This window comes from Lolium perenne, chromosome 3 (assembly GCF_019359855.2).
Source record: "Lolium perenne isolate Kyuss_39 chromosome 3, Kyuss_2.0, whole genome shotgun sequence".
Taxonomy (NCBI): domain Eukaryota; kingdom Viridiplantae; phylum Streptophyta; class Magnoliopsida; order Poales; family Poaceae; genus Lolium; species Lolium perenne.
The window spans coordinates 57875828-57892845 of NC_067246.2; the positions used below are offsets into that span (position 1 = coordinate 57875828).

Genomic DNA, 17018 nt, shown 5'->3' on the forward strand with positions numbered 1-17018 from the left:
CAATTTTCCTTCAAACCGGGTCTCTACGTTTTGTCACATGAGACCGACGACTTCAATTTTCAGATACTCGTATGATATAGAATAAGTATCATGATAATGAGGAAAATACATACTCAGAAATGTCCTGACGTACATAAGTTTAACATCCAGACGCCACACAATGTATGATTACCTACCTATAGAATTTTAATAATGCATTTTTCAATATAATCAATACAAATTACCAAAAAGATCTTAAAAAGTTTAGAAAATTAGAAGCAAAGATGATGTTTAAAATTGTAATACAATACTAAAGTTAGCTAGACCAAAGAAAATCACTAACATTAGTTTCCTCCGAATTGAAATAAAAGGGATCTTTGATTTTGGTCTATTTCAAAAAGCTTGAAATTGATAATCAAAACCACCATGAAGTGTAATTGTTATTTTGTAAATACACCACTTAGGTTGACAAGAAAATAAAGGAGCGTGTCGTACCTCTAAGTTGATGATGCTCAGTCGGTCAGCCCTACGACAAAAGATTTTTTTTTGCCCAAATCGAACATCATCCCACTCCCTCTGTGAAGCTCCCTCCCGCTCCACTGCCTCCCCGCCACCGGCACCGAGGGTCGTCCCCTACCCTACATCCCCGCCGGCGGCACCGAGGATCACCCCCTACCCTGCATCCCCGCCACCGGTGCTGAGGTCCGTCCCTTCCCCTGAATCCTCACTAGACATCACCTCAGTCCTCATCTTCCCACTCCCTCTCCCAACCTATCTTTGTCCGCTCCACTGCCTCCCCGCCACCGGTGCCGAGGGCCGCCTCCTACCCTGCATCCCCACCACGAGCACTCAGGGACGTACCCTCCCCTAAACCCCCACCATCGGCGGGAGAGCCTCCCATCCCCAGCCTCACCCAGACCCGCGCGACATTTTTGCTCTTGCCCCTGCGCTTTTTTGTCTGTTCATAAGTTGGATGGTGTGATTGCTTTAATACAAAGCCGGGCGAAAGCCCATCTCCACGAATCCCCAAAACCAAACGGGCTGTAAAAGCCTAAAACCTCCTCCCCACCCCCATGGCCATGGCCGCCGCCGCCGCTTGGATTCCGCCTACCGTTGTCGAGTGCCACCGCTACGATGACGCCGTCCCCCTCGACATGCGGTGCTACATCACGAACCTTCGCAACGCCACCACCGCCTGGGTCACGACGAGGAGAGGCTTGGTTATCCAGGTGACCTTCTGCGCCGCCAGCCCGCCGATCCTCTCCTACTTTTGCGTCCACTGGCAGCACATTAGTACTTCGGGATGACAGGCGACACGGGCTCCTGCGACACGGGCGACACGGGCGACCCGACCACCACCGCCGTCACCACCGCCGCCACCGGTACCTCCGCTTCCTCCGTCCACGCCTCCGGTCAGCTCCTGGTGCACAAAGCTGCCCTGATCTCGATCTCCAATGACACGATCGTGCGGAAATCGGGCTTTCTTAGGATCGCAGGAACTAGGGTTTGGGTGTTTGATCATAATTGGCGCCAAATTGGTCCTGATGTGTGTTTGGATTCGATTAATGGAGGCTCGAGTCGTTGGATCAATGGTATGTGGGTCAAAATTGGGCCAGAGATGCAGGTGGATCAGGTTTCTCGCCGAGATTTTCGTCGCGAACCGCCCTGCGTGCGCGTTTGTGACGTGGTTCGGTTGGGTGGTGAACAAGGTTTGGCCCGATCCATGGCGGCCTCTGCCTTATCTGGGCCTCAGCCCAGTACTGTGCACGATCTCCCCTTATCTGCTCTCATTCCACCACGGATCAACCCTAGATCCAGATCGACAGGTGCCATCGTTTTCGTTCCCCAACTGCTCGCACCCAGATCTCAATCTCCTACTCCAAAACCACCGCAAAATTGGTCTGGAAGCATTACCGGCGACCGGAGATCGTTCGTGCAGGTGGTGCAGTCACCTCCACCAATGGATCGACGGTACGGTGGTCCTAGACGCACCCCACCGAGGAGATCGCCGCCAAGGAACTACTTCGCCAATCGCCCTCGACATGGTTCGGAGGCGGATCGGCGCGATGAACAGCGCCGATGGGAAGAAGAGAGACGCCGTGAAGCGGAATGGAGGCTTGAAGATGAACGCCGCGGGGAGGAGGATCGAAGAGCTGCAGATCAAGAGCGGTTGCGATCTGAGGAGCGCCGCCGTATAGAGGAACGTCGGCGTCTTGATGAAGATCGTCAGCGGGAAGCGTCCCGCGTCTCTGAGCGTTTGGCTCGTGAAAGGGCGCTGGCAGACAAGCGGCGCATTGAAGACGAAGCTCGTGTGCGTGATCGTTGGGCTCACCGAGCCGAGATGCTGCCTGGTGAATCTTCTCATGGGGAGGTGATACGTCTCCGACGTATCGATAATTTCTTATGTTCCATGCCACATTATTGATGTTATCTACATGTTTTATGCACACTTTATGTCATATTCGTGCATTTTCTGGAACTAACCTATTAACAAGATGCCGAAGTGCCGATTCTTTGTTTCTGCTGTTTTTGGTTTCAGAAATCCTAGTAACGAAATATTCTCGGAATCGGACGAAATCAACGCCCAGGTTCTTATTTTACCCGGAAGCATCCAGAACACACGAGAACCGCCAGAGAAGGGAGGCAGGGCCACCACACCACACCCCGGCGCGGCCTAGGGGGGGGCGCGCCCCCCTAGGGTGTGGGCCCCCCTTCGACCTTCCTGCGCCGCCTCTTCGCCTATAAGAAGCCCCTGGATCAGAAAACCCTACACCAATTGACGAAACCCACGAAAACCTTCCAGAGCCGCCGCCATCGTGAAGCCAAGATCTGGGGGACAGGATCTCTGTTCCGGCACGCTGCCGGAGCGGGGAAGTGCCCCCGGAAGGCTCCTCCATCGACACCGCTGCCATCTCCACCGCCATCTTCATCACCGCTGCTGCTCCCATGAGGAGGGAGTAGTTCTCCATCGAGGCTCGGGGCTGTACCGGTAGCTATGTGGTTAATCTCTCTCCATGTACTTCAATACAATGATCTCATGAGCTGCTTTACATGATTGAGATTCATCTGAGTTTTGTATCACTACTATCTATGTGCTACTCTAGCGATGTGTTATTAAAGTAGTTCTATTCCTCCTGCACGTGTGTAATGGTGACAGTGTGTGCACCGTGTTAGTACTTGGTTTGTGCTATGATCATGATCTCTTGTAGATTATGGAGTTAACTATTGCTATGATAATATTGATGTGATCTATTCCTCCTACATATGCATGAAGGTGACAGTGTGCATGCTATGCTAGTACTTGGTTTAGTAGCGTTGATCTATCTTACACTAAAGGTTACTTAAACATGAGCATTATTGTGGAGCTTGTTAACTCCGGCATTGAGGGTTCGTGTAATCCTACGCAATGTGTTCATCATCCAACAAAAGTGTAGAGTATGCATTTATCTATTCTGTTATGTGATCAATGTTGAGAGTGTCCACTAGTGAAAGTGTAATCCCTAGGCCTTGTTCCTAAATACCGCTGAGTTACTACTTTGCTTGTTTCTTGTTTCTTTGCGTTACTCTGCTGCAATACCACCACCATCAACTACACGCCAAGCACTTTTACGGCACCGTTACTCTTGCTCATATATATTTATACCACCCGTATTTCACTATCTCTTCGCCGAACTAGTGCACCTATTTGGTGTGTTGGGGACACAAGAGACTTCTTGCTTTGTGGTTGCGGTGGTTGCATGATAGGGATATCTTTGACCTCTTCCTCCACCGAGTTCGATAAACCTTGGGTATCCACTTAAGGGAAACTTGCTGCTGTTCTACAAACCTCTGCTCTTGGAGGCCCAACAACATCTCTGAGGAAAGGAGGGGGAACGTAGACATCAAGCACTTTTAAAGCGCCGTTGCCGGGAGGAAAGGTAAAAGGCTCTCATACTACGGTCCCAGGTAAAGTATTTTTCTGTTGCCGTCGTGTGTGTGCTCGAAGCTATTTCCTTTAGATCCTGCAATTGCATCTTTTTGTTTCTTGTTTACACTAGTTTGGCATAATGGACAACAATGAGCTTCTTGTTCTATTTCCTGATTTAAAACATGGATTGTTTGATGCGAAAATTAAAAAACCTATGAAATCTTCTTTGCATGCTGGTAGTAATATTAGTATGAACGCTTTGAACACCATTGTTGACAATAATATAGAAAGTTCTAAGCTTGGGGAAGTTGGTTTTCATGATATTTTTAGTCCCCCAAGCATTGAGGAGAAAATTTTCTTTGATGATACTTTGCCTCCTATTTATGATGATTATAATGATAGTGGTCTTTTGGTGCCACCTACTATGGAGAGTGAATTTGATTATGATTACAATATGCCTCCTATATTTGATGATGAGAATAATAATGATAGCTACTTTGTTGAATTTGCTCCCACTACAACTAATAAAACTGATTATGCTTATGTTGGGGGTAGTAATAATTTTATGCATGAGACTCATGATAAGAATGTTTCATTTGATAGTTATATTGTTGAGTTTGCTCATGATGCTACTGAAAGTTATTATGAGAGAGGAAAATATGGTTGTAGAAATTTTCATGTTACTAAAATGCCTCTCTATGTGCTGAAATTTTTGAAGCTATACTTGTTTTATCTTCCTATGCTTGTTACTTTGCTCTTCATGAACTTGTTTATTTACAAGACTCCTATGCATAGGAAGCATGTTAGACTTAAATGTGTTTTGAATTTGCCTCTTGATGCTCTCTTTTGCTTCAAATACTATTTCTTGCGAGTGCATCATTAAAACTGCTGAGCCCATCTTAATGGCTATAAAGAAAAGAACTTCTTGAGAGATAACCCATGTGTTATTTTACTACAGTACTTTGTTTTTATTTTCTGTCTTGGAAGTTGTTTACTACTGTAGCAACCTCTCCTTATCTTAGTTTTGTGTTTTGTTGTGCCAAGTTAAGCCGTTGATAGAAAAGTAAGTACTAGATTTGGATTACTGCGCAGTTCCAGATTTCTTTGCTGTCACGAATCTGGGTCCACCTCCCTGTAGGTAGCTCAGAAAATTAAGCAAATTTACGTGCATGATCCTCAGATATGTACGCAACTTTCATTCAATTTGAGCATTTTCATTTGAGCAAGTCTGGTGCCATTTTAAAATTCGTCAATACGAAATGTTCTGTTTTGACAGATTCTGCCTTTTATTTCGCATTGCCTCTTTCGCTATGTTGGATGAATTTCTTTGATCCACTAATGTCCAGTAGCATTATGCAATGTCCAGAAGTGTTAAGAATGATTGTGTCACCTCTGAATATGTCAATTTATATTGTGCACTAACCCTCTAATGAGTTGTTTCGAGTTTGGTGTGGAGGAAGTTTTCAAGGATCAAGAGAGGAGTATGATGCAACATGATCAAGGAGAGTGAAAGCTCTAAGCTTGGGGATGCACCCGGTGGTTCACCCCTGCATATATCAAGAAGACTCAAGCGTCTAAGCTTGGGGATGCCCAAGGCATCCCCTTCTTCATCGACAAATTATCAGGTTCCTCCCCTGAAACTATATTTTTATTCCATCACATCTTATGTGCTTTTCTTGGAGCGTCTGTTTGTTTGTTTCTATTTTTGTTTTCGTTTGAATAAATGCTTGTGTGGGAGAGAGACACGCTCCGCTGTTGCATATGAACACATGTGTTCTTAGCTTTTAGTATTCATGGCGAAGTTTCTTCTTCGTTAAATTGTTATATGGTTGGAATTGGAAAATGATACATGTAGTAATTGCTATAATGTTTTGGGTAATGTGATACTTGGCAATTGTTGTGCTCATGATTAAGCTCTTGCATCATATGCTTTGCACCCATTAATGAAGAAATACATAGAGCATGCTAAAATTTGGTTTGCATATTTGGTTTCTCTAAGGTCTAGATAATTTCTAGTATTGAGTTTGAACAACAAGGAAGATGGTGTAGAGTCTTATAATGTTTTCAATATGTCTTTTATGTGAGTTTTGCTGCACCGGTTCATCCTTGTGTTTGTTTCAAATAAGCCTTGCTAGCCTAAACCTTGTATCGAGAGGGAATACTTCTCATGCATCCAAAATACTTGAGCCAACCACTATGCCATTTGTGTCCACCATACCTACCTATACTACATGGTATTTTCCGCCATTCCAAAGTAAATTGCTTGAGTGCTACCTTTAAAATTCCATCATTCACCTTTGCAATATATAGCTCATGGGACAAATAGCTTAAAAACTATTGTGGTATTGAATATGTACTTATGCACTTTATCTCTTATTAAGTTGCTTGTTGTGCGATAACCATGTTCACTGGGGACGCCATCAACTATTCTTTGTTGAATTTCATGTGAGTTGCTATGCATGTTCGTCTTGTCTGAAGTAAGAGAGATCTACCACCTTATGGTTAAGCATGCATATTGTTAGAGAAGAACATTGGGCCGCTAACTAAAGCCATGATCCATGGTGGAAGTTTCAGTTTTGGACAATATCCTCAATCTCATATGAGAAAATTATTAATTGTTGTTACATGCTTATGCATAAAAGAGGAGTCCATTATCTGTTGTCTATGTTGTCCCGGTATGGATGTCTAAGTTGAGAATAATCAATAGCGAGAAATCCAATGCGAGCTTTCTCCTTAGACCTTTGTACAGGCGGCATAGAGGTACCCCTTTGTGACACTTGGTTAAAACATGTGCATTGTGATGATCCGGTAGTCCAAGCTAATTAGGACAAGGTGCGGGCACTATTAGTATACTATGCATGAGGCTTGCAACTTATAAGATATAATTTACATGATGCATATGCTTTATTACTACCGTTGACAAAATTGTTTCATGTTTTCAAAATCAAAGCTCTAGCACAAATATAGCAATCGATGCTTTTCCTCTTTGAAGGACCATTCTTTTACTTTCAATGTTGAGTCAGTTCACCTATTTCTCTCCACCTCAAGAAGCAAACACTTGTGTGAACTGTGCATTGATTCCTACATACTTGCATATTGCATTTGTTATATTGCTCTGCATTGACAACTATCCATGAGATATACATGTTACAAGTTGAAAGCAACCGCTGAAACTTAATCTTCCATTGTGTTGCTTCAATGCCTTTACTTTGAATTATTGCTTTATGAGTTAACTCTTATGCAAGACTTATTGATGCTTGTCTTGAAGTGCTATTCATGGAAAGTCTTTGCTTTATGATTCACTTGTTTACTCATGTCATATACATTGTTTTGATCGCTGCATTCACTACATATGCTTTACAAATAGTATGATCAAGGTTATGATGGCATGTCACTCCAGAAATTATCTGTGTTATCGTTTTACCTGCTCGGGACGAGCAGAACTAAGCTTGGGGATGCTGATACGTCTCCGACGTATCGATAATTTCTTATGTTCCATGCCACATTATTGATGTTATCTACATGTTTTATGCACACTTTATGTCATATTCGTGCATTTTCTGGAACTAACCTATTAACAAGATGCCGAAGTGCCGATTGCTTTGTTTTCGCTGTTTTTGGTTTCAGAAATCCTAGTAACGAAATATTCTCGGAATCGGACGAAATCAACGCCCGGGTTCCTATTTTACCGGAAGCATCCAGTAACACACGAGAACCGCCGAGAGAAGGGAGGCAGGGCCACCACACCACACCCGGCGCGGCCCTAGGGCGTGCCCCCCTAGGGTGTGGGCCCCCCTTCGACCTTCCTGCGCCGCCTCTTCGCCTATAAGAAGCCCCTGGATCAGAAAACCCTACACCAATTGACGAAACCCACGAAAACCTTCCAGAGCCGCCGCCATCGCGAAGCCAAGATCTGGGGGACAGGATCTCTGTTCCGGCACGCTGCCGGAGCGGGGAAGTGCCCCCGGAAGGCTCCTCCATCGACACCGCTGCCATCTCCACCGCCATCTTCCTCACCGCTGCTGCTCCCATGAGGAGGGAGTAGTTCTCCATCGAGGCTCGGGGCTGTACCGGTAGCTATGTGGTTAATCTCTCTCCATGTACTTCAATACAATGATCTCATGAGCTGCTTTACATGATTGAGATTCATCTGAGTTTTGTATCACTACTATCTATGTGCTACTCTAGCGATGTGTTATTAAAGTAGTTCTATTCCTCCTGCACGTGTGTAATGGTGACAGTGTGTGCACCGTGTTAGTACTTGGTTTGTGCTATGATCATGATCTCTTGTAGATTATGGAGTTAACTATTGCTATGATAATATTGATGTGATCTATTCCTCCTACATATGCATGAAGGTGACAGTGTGCATGCTATGCTAGTACTTGGTTTAGTAGCGTTGATCTATCTTACACTAAAGGTTACTTAAACATGAGCATTATTGTGGAGCTTGTTAACTCCGGCATTGAGGGTTCGTGTAATCCTACGCAATGTGTTCATCATCCAACAAAAGTGTAGAGTATGCATTTATCTATTCTGTTATGTGATCAATGTTGAGAGTGTCCACTAGTGAAAGTGTAATCCCTAGGCCTTGTTCCTAAATACTGCTGAGTTACTACTGCTTGTTTCTTGTTTCTTTGCGTTACTACTGCTGCAATACCACCACCATCAACTACACGCCAAGCACTTTTCTGGCACCGTTGCTACTGCTCATATATATTTATACCACCTGTATTTCACTATCTCTTCGCCGAACTAGTGCACCTATTTGGTGTGTTGGGGACACAAGAGACTTCTTGCTTTGTGGTTGCAGGGTTGCATGAGAGGGATATCTTTGACCTCTTCCTCCCTGAGTTCGATAAACCTTGGGTATCCACTTAAGGGAAACTTGCTGCTGTTCTACAAACCTCTGCTCTTGGAGGCCCAACACTGTCTACAGGAAAGGAGGGGGAACGTAGACATCAGGAGGACCCCCTCAGATCGATTGATGTAAGTATGAACAACTCCTCTTCCATTCCGCCTTCGATTGCTGCTGCAGGGTCTGATAGGGGTGTTGCTAGTCTGGCTCAAAATCAATCAGCGCTTAGTTTGAATCAGCAACAGCCTGCACCTAGTTCGAATGTTCCTCCTGTACCTGTTGTTCTACCTGAGCCAGTAGGGTCCTCTGTACCTCTACCGGTTTTGGGTTTGAACACGTCCACTGCTAGGGCTGCTGATAATAGATTCGCTACGTTCAAAGGATCTTGCATGAACTGTCGTGGGGAACATCATTTTGATGTCTGTTAGACTAGAGAGCCTTGGGATTACAAAGCACCTTTTTATGGCAGTGAAGAGTTTGGTTCTGGGTTCTATTCTATCCCAGTTCCTGTCATGGAGAATCAGCCTGTGGAACAATTGAATTATGCTCATATTACTGTTGAAAAGGGTGAAGTAAACAGCAGAAACATTGAACATGAATTTAATGTATGGGCTGAGTCTATGAAGATTAACTGGAGGTTCTTTACAAAAGAGGTCTCTCCCACTGAGTTCAGAACTAGATTTCCATCTGCTAAAGCTATTGATGAGCTTGCACATTTCGGCAAACTCTTCATGAAGACAGTTCCAGGTGCTATCATTTCTCTGGAGAAATGGGTTGGTGATATTCAACCAGTCTCTAGGATGGAGGAAGCTTGGTTTCGGGTGAAAGGGATTCCTATGAATTTCAGGTGTAATTCTACTGTTTTCTATGCTGCCAGTTTGGTAGGCAAACCCTTGGCTCTTGACAAGAATTTTCTCAGGAACTTCTCATATGTCGGAGTTAAGATTGGAAGTCAGGATTTATCTCTAGTCCCTAACACAAGAGTTGGTGAGATGGAAGGAGGTTTTTATGAGCTTCAGTACACCAGAGAATTGTGTGAACCTATTCCTACCCCTGGTACCAGAATCATGGTTGCTAATACTAATGAAGATGGTGAGGGTGATCATGGGACACCAAAGAGACAAAGGACTGGTAGAAACGACTCAGATGCAGGCTCTCAATCTGCTCCTCCTAAAATAACCAATAATTCTACCAGGAACAATGTTTCAACCAGGCAGACTGCTGCAGCCATTTATGTTGCTTCTGGCAGAGATAATGGAAAAAGGAAGCTGTTTGAGAGAGACATTCAAGACAAGGATGATAATGTGGTGAATGTGGAGTCTAGCATTCCCATTTCCCTGCAAGATAAAAGTGGTACCAATGTTGTGCTGTCTGAGGTGCATAAATATGTAACTAAAGCCTTTGCTCCATCAGTTCTGTCACCTGGGCAAGCATCCTCTAGTGCATCTGCCCCCTCTTCTTCTTATGCACAGTTCCTGCATACTTTGATAAAGTCTGGCAGTGACAAAGCCTTCACCATTCAAAAGCAGTATAGAAAAGAGCTGGGGCCCATCCTGGAAGCAGTTAATGAAGAAGAAGCATTTGAGGAACAGGTTGACTATGATTCCACTGAATCTGATAGTGCTGCAACGTCTGTGAGATATATAAACCCTGGTCAGGGAGTTATGGCACTAGCTGCACCTACTCTTCAAGACAGAATGGCTGTTGATAGTCCTGTCATTGATTCACAAGTTGAGGTTGATGGCACACAAGAAGATCCTCTGTCCCAAGTGGATAACCCCACTGCTGTGGAACCTAACACTGACACTGGTGACAATGTTTCTCTACATCAAGCAGATGGTGGTCCTCAACCTAGCCGCATGAGCTCCAGGATTATCTCACAAGATTCTCATTCCATCAAGATTGCAGATAAAGCTGTCAAAATTGCTGCTGCAAGAGATGTGTCAGGTACAAACTTAACCTCTCATAATTCCTTTGCTTTACTTGATGATGATGTTATACATGCAAGGGCCTTAGAAATAGGGGTTGATCCTAAAACTTTTAATTTGGATAATATCAACTATTTGAAAGATCTAGAACAGGCCAGACATGCTATTGCTGTGGCACACACTGACATTGAATCAGAGATTGAGTCAGATGTAGAAAAAGTTATGCTTCTGGAATTTAACAGAGAGCAAGGGAGTGAAGATGAAGAGGGTTTTACACCTGTTTTGTCCAGGAAAAAAAGAAAGAAAAGAAGAAGTCTGATTAACTCTGGGAAAAGAAGAGGGTCACCAGCAAAATCAGGTGATTCCTCTGAAGGAGCACAGTCAAAATCAAGTGCTGCCTTGGGGAAAGTGAACAATGCTCACCCTTTGAGTGGCATTGTCACTGGGACCAGATGCAGGAAAAAAAACCCAAGATATCTATGATAGGTGCAACTCTTAACTGCAGGGGTGTGGGAAAAAAAGGTATGAGTTGTTTTTTGGTGGATTTTATCAGAGAGCAAGAAGTGGACTTCATTGGGTTACAGGAAACAATCAAGAAGGAGTATTCTCCTGCTTTTTTTAGGGCTATAGACCCTCAGAATCTGTTTGCTTGGAAATGGATTGGTTCTGTTGGTAGAAGTGGTGGAATTCTGGGTGGTTTTAGGCTGTCCAGATTCAATATCACTGACACTGTGGTTGGCAGATTCTTCATCAAAGTTACTTTGATGGATCTTAAGCTCAATGTGACTTGGTGTTTGGTTATTGTTTATGGTGCTGCTCAGATGAATGATAAGGAAGATTTCTTGATTGAACTTGGCAGAGTGTGCAGTGATCAAAGGCATCCTACTCTCATTGGTGAAGATTTTAATATCATTAGATTTTCTTCTGAGAAGAACAAATTCATGCGAGCCAATAGATGGACAGATATGTTCAACAACATCATTAACACTTATGCTTTGAGAGAAATCCATTTATCTGGTGGTCAGTATACTTGGTCAAATAATCAGGCTGACCCCACTCTTGAAAAATTGGATAGATTCTTGATGAATAGTGAATGGGAAGATCTTTTCCCTTTGGCAATAGTTCACAAGATAAATAGAGATGTTTCTGATCACAATCCCTTAATCCTTGATACCATGGAGAATAAGCCAAAGAAAAAGTATCAATTCAGATTTGAAAAGAATTGGATCAGAGAAGAAGATTTTCTGAGCAGAGTTGACAGAATTTGGCAACAAAATTTCAGAGCCAAAAACAGCCTGGACAGAGTACAGAAAAAGCTCAAAGCTGTAAAGAATAGTTTGAAGGGGTGGGGATACAATTTAAGAGGGAGAGATAAAAAAAAAGAAAATGTGATATTTCCCTCCTGCTTGCTGAGCTGGAAATGAAAGAAGAAATATCTCCTTTGTCTGATACTGATATCCAGCAGAAAGCTGCACTCCAGCAAGAAATGCTTGACATTCTAGATAAGGAGGAATGTTTCTGGAGACAAAGGGCAAGAGATAATTGGCTTTTGAAAGGAGACAGTAATACAGCTTTCTTTCATAGATTGGCCAATGGATGTAAGAGAAAATCTAAGATTTTTTCTTTGAAAAATGGAGACTCTGTTATTCAAGGTGATAAAGAGTTGTTGAACCATGCCACTCAGTTCTATAAAAATCTTTTTGGACCTGCAGAAGATAGAGGGGTCAGACTGAATGCTGAGATATATATGGGAAAATGCAGAAAAACTTGATGACAGAGATAGGGAGATTCTGTCCAGAAGATTTACTGAACAAGAAGTCAAAGATGTAGTGGATCTGATGGAGAAGAATAAGGCAGCAGGCCCTGATGGTTTCCCCATTGAATTTTATCATGCTTGCTGGGATATTATCAAGGAGGATATTATGGCAGTGTTTCATGACTTACATGCACATAAAATTGACCTTGCCAGTATTAACTATGGTGTTATTACTTTAATCCCTAAAGGTGATGATGCTGATAGGATCCAAAAATTCAGACCTATTTGCTTATTGCAAGTTCTGTTCAAAATTATCACCAAAACTCTTACTGTCAGAGTTACCCCAGTGATGGAGAAACTGCTGTCCAATCACCAAACTGCTTTCATCAAAGGGAGATATATCACAGATGGGGTTATGCTTCTCCAAGAAGTCCTGAGAGAAAGCAAATTTAGAAAGCAACAGGGTGTGGTGTTGAAAATTGATTTTGAGAAGGCATATGATAAAGTAAACTGGAGTTTCCTGTTTGATTGCTGCCATCAGAAGGGCTTCAGCAACAGCTGGCTTGAGTGGATCAAAAAAGTGGTGACAAATGGTACTTTAAGTGTGAAATTAAATGACAATGTTGGTCCCTATTTTGCTAGTTGTAAGGGAGTTAGACAGGGGGATCCTTTTGCTCCTTTTCTGTTCAATATGGCAGCCAACAGCTTATCCAAGATGATATCCCTGGCTCAACAGAATGGGCTCATCAAAGGGCTTGCTGACAATCTAGTTGAAAAAGGCATTTCTCTGCTGCAGTATGCTGATGACACTATTCTGCTCATTCAGGATGATGCTGAGCAAGCTGTGAATTTGAAACTCATTCTGTATATTTTTGAATCAATGTCTGGACTTAAAATCAATTTTGAGAAAAGTGAGGTTATGATGATCCTTGAGGATGAGGTGAAATCACAGTTCTTTGATTTCCTTTTTAATTGTCAACAGGGGACTTGGCCAATTAAATACCTTGGCACTCCTGTTTGTGCAAGAAGACCAACTGTTGCAGAGATGAAATTTCTGGGGGAAAAAACAAAAAAGAAAATGAGTGGGTGGGTAGGGAATGCCATGTCCATTGGAGGGAGAGTTGTCAAAATTGATGCCTGCCTTTCCAGTGTTGCTGTTTATCAGATGTCCATGAGGTTGCTCCATAAGTCAACCATTGAACAAATTGACAGGCCCATCAGATCTTTTTTCTGGGTTGGGAGTGCTGATAAAAGGAAATACCACTTTATCAAATGGAATTGGATTTGCAAACCAAAGAAGAAAGGAGGTTTGGGCATAAAAATCTTCATTTGTTTAATATCAGCTTGATGTGTAAATGGTGGTGGAAAATTGAGAATGAATCAGGACCTTGGCAAGATCTGATGAGGAACAAATATCTCAAACAGGGTGGTGTATGTCTTGCAAAGAAAAAACCTGGAGACTCCCCTCTCTGGTCTGATATGCTGCAGGTGAAACAGATTTATTTGAAAGGGAGAAGGATGAAAGTGGGGAATGGTAAGAATACTAGTTTCTGGTGTGATGCTTGGTGTGAGCAGAACCCTTTAAAAGACAGATTCCCTGAAATTTTTGATATATGTATTGAGCAAGATGTGTCTGTTGCTGATTCTGCCAATATGAACTGGAATTTTACATTCAGGAGATGGATGACACCTGATATTGCTCTGCAGATCCATGGCCTACATCAAATCATGTCACAGACAGTGTTAACTGACAGACAGGATAAACCTCACTGGAAATGGACGAAAAGTGGTCAATTTACTGTTAAGTCAGTATATAATCACCTGTGTAGTAATGGGATGGACAGAACCTTCAAGCACTTATGGAAAAGTAAAATTCCTCTGAAAATCAAAATCTGGCTGTGGATGATATGGCACAATGCTATTGCTACAAAAGACAATCTGTTAAAGAGGAACTGGCATGGGAATGCCTCCTGTCAATTCTGCAGTTGTCCTGAAAGTATTTCCCACATTTTCTTCTCCTGTCCAGCTGCAAAGTTCGTTTGGAGTGCGGTTGGGAAGCTGATTGGAGCGAGAACCAGACCTGGTTCCTTTACTCAGTTCTTCTGGTGGATCCCACGTTTTATCCCTGCAAGCAGAAACACGCAAATTGCGGGGTTGGCTGCGATTTGCTGGGCAATATGGAAACTGAGGAATAGAGCTTGCTTTGATCATAAATTGATCAAGGATCCGGTTGAACTGATTAGTTATTCTACTGTCTTCATGAAATACTGGGCAGGTTTGCACGGAGAGAAGGACGCTGAAGACCTGCGTTTGGGAGCTGATGGACTTCTGAAGCTAGCTAATACTCAAAATGTCGCTGCTGGGGCTCAGAACAGGCCTCCCCCGGCACAGAGGCCGCTGATGATCAGGGAAGCAAGGAACGCTGACGTTGATGAGGACGATATGGAGGAGGATGATCATGTTGACATCCCCTGATGTGCTCATCTTGGTGAAGAACTTCTGTCGGTTTATGCTTTTGGCTGGTGTTAGCTGCGATAACCTTTTTTGGTGCTGTTTCGATGCGGTATCTCTCTGTGTTGGGAGAAAAACTGTTAGATGTGTTGAGTTGTTGGCTTGCCCCAGGCAGCCTTTATTTTCTTTGTGTTGTGGTGGTTGTGTTGGAGCGTGCCTGATGGGCATGTGATACTCGTTTGTTTCGTTATCTGCTGATAATGAAATCCGATCCTAGGATCGTTTGGAAAAAAACTTTTGCGTCCACTGCCCCGACCTGGATTTCCACCGCTCAGAGCCCAGAGTCGTCGCGACCGACGCCGACCTGGTGCTCCTCCGCGTCCCCATCGCCAACGAGGCGCACCGTTCTGAACAGTCTTGGGAGTACTTGTTATACAGGCTGCGAGCCCATCAGCTGGAGCTGCTCCCTAGCCCGTACCCCATGACCTTCCCTGACTCTGCAACCGCCCTCCTCAGCCGCGAACACGGCGCCTCGTACGCCGTTGCCGCCATCAGCAATTGGTGCCCACAGTACGAGAGCAGCAGGAGGGAGTCGATCATCAGGTGGTATTTCCGGCTCCACGTGTACCGCTCCACCGACTCCAACAAGGGGTGGATCACCACGCCCGTGTCACTCAAGGAGCTCCTGAGGGACAAGCTCGTCCCATTACCTTGCGACGTGGAGGGCGACATGCTGTATCACAAGACGGCCTCGTATCGGCGGCGAGCGCGGCACCGTCGCCTGGGTTGACCTCTGGCGGGGCATACTCCTCTGCGACGTGCTCGGGGAGGAGCGACCACTGCGCTTCCAGGACATCCCGCTGCCCATACCTGCGAGAGGAAACTGGGGTCGTCTCCTCGAGCAATGCGAGCACAACTACATCCGCGACGTTGCCATCAGTCGCCACAAAGACACCATCAAGTACATGGAGATGGAAATCTGGCCGCCAAGAGACCTCGACACCCCGCCTACTGATTCCTATCTGGAGTGGGTGCGCATGCGCCCTAAGAGCACCAGCCCTGGCGGATGGAAGACCACGACATGGAGCATGCCGATACCTGTCTGTTCATTAACAGACTGGCAGCCTGGCTGCGAGGTGGATGTCAAAGATATCGCCACGGATACCGGCGACCCGGACCGTTGCACCAATAACCTGCTGTCTAGCCTGAGCGGCCGCCGCGATGCCGCGCTAACGCTGCAGAAACTTCCCATGGCGTACATGTGGAACTTGTGTAGGCTCAGCTCACTAGAGCAGACCTTATCCGGTCTTTATAATCTGAATAATCTAAACAATCTGTTCTAGTGGTATTTTCTTGAGTCTGTTATTTTCTTGTGGTTGTTATTTCTCACTTGAATTACTTAGCTTGGGCTAGCTGATTCCGTGTGGTGGATCACCAGCGAGAACATATCTAGTGATACCACACCTTATTTGATACCATGATACCACTCTTTAAAAATTAAATTGTAAATGTCAAAAAAATTGGAACTAAAATTTTGTGTGTTCACAAGTAACCAAATTCGAAATATCCTTAGAGAAACAAAAAAAAAAAATCCAGCATGAATAGTGTCACATAAAGACAAAAACACAAAATGCCACTATTCACACAACATTTGTCTTTTTTTCTTTCTCTTTGTATATTTTAAATTTGGATCTGAAAATTTTAGACAATGTAAACACACATCTTGTGAACAGCCACAAATTTTTTGTAAATTTTTTTGTCACTTAAAAATTTAAATTTTGTAAAGTGGTATCATGGTATCATGTGAGGTGTGGTATCACTAGATATTTTCCCGATCACCAGCGTAGCCCCATGCAAGAGATGGGGTGGTAAGGGTGGGAACGCAGCGCCCGGCGGCAGGGACGAGGGGCCGTCCTCTGGGTGCACATCATCTAAGAAAATTGACCGACTCTAATTTCATTTTCTAGCAAATGGGCCAACGCATTTCCTATGTCCGGTATTAGAAATTAGCCACCTTTAGGTCGTTCGGTCGCCTTTTCAGGAAAGTCTTAGGCCTCCGGGTGCAACAATTTTCGGAGTGCAACATCTTTTTACAATGTTTTTTTTTCGTGAATCTATAAAATTTGTGATATTTTTCAA

General features: G+C 44.0%; 1 pseudogene; it reads left to right on the forward strand.

Annotated features, from left to right (window-relative positions):
• The first annotated feature begins 1052 nt into the window (after nt 1–1052).
• On the forward strand, nt 1053–16222 carry LOC127339229 (uncharacterized; annotated as a pseudogene).
• The last annotated feature ends 796 nt before the right edge of the window (nt 16223–17018 follow it).